Source organism: Danio rerio, chromosome 23 (genome assembly GCF_052040795.2).
Source record: "Danio rerio strain M-AB ecotype USA chromosome 23, GRCz13ab, whole genome shotgun sequence".
Taxonomy (NCBI): domain Eukaryota; kingdom Metazoa; phylum Chordata; class Actinopteri; order Cypriniformes; family Danionidae; genus Danio; species Danio rerio.
Genome location: NC_141043.1, coordinates 27,157,554 through 27,158,472, shown reverse-complemented (window position 1 = coordinate 27,158,472; position 919 = coordinate 27,157,554).

Sequence of the window (919 nt, the reverse complement as noted above, 5' to 3'; positions counted from 1 at the left end):
GCATCCGCTGCATAAAACATATGGATAAAGTGGTAATTATTCCGCTGTGGTGACCCCTGATTAATAAAGGGACTAAGCAAAAAAGAAAATGAGTAAATGAATTAATTTTTGTTGTATGCAAGCCTATATGTGGAATTTATGAAACACCAAACAACAAAATTTAATAATCCCATACTTTAAAAAAAAAAATTTTTACAAAAAAAGCAACGGAAATCAATATATTCATTCATTCATTTTCTTGTCGGCCTAGTCCCTTTATTAATCCGCGGTCGCCACAGCGGAATGAACCGCCACCTTATCCAGCAAGTTTTTACGCAGCGCATGCCCTTCCAGCCGCAACCCATCTCTGGGCAACATCCACACACACATTCAGACACACACACTCATACACTACGGAAGATTTAGCCTACCCAATTTACCTGTACCGGATGTCTTTGGACTGTGGGGGAAACCGAAGCACCTGAAGGAAACCCACGTGAAGGCAGGGAGAACATGCAAACTCCACACAGAAACACCAACCGAGCCAAGGTTTGAACCAGCAACCCAGTGACCTTCTTGCTGTGAGGCGACAGCACTACCTACTCCGCCACTGCCTCGCCCCATCAATATATATATACTGCAAAATTTGCAGTGTAAAAGGGATTTTACAAATATAACAATATTTCATTTTTAAGACACGTATTTGATAAAATAGACTATAAAGTGTTTAAAATGGAAAGTGTGATATAAAAATAAAAAGTAGTGGGATTCCAAAGGTAGGAGGGGGCCAAACATCTTTAGAGACAATTATTTAATCATAAATGTAGCTGAATTGGATGAAATTAAAACATATTGTGTGTGATTCCCAGCACTGAGGGTTGTACTCTATAAGCATGGTCTTTGTCTTTAAACCACCTGTCACTTACACAAATATTTAATG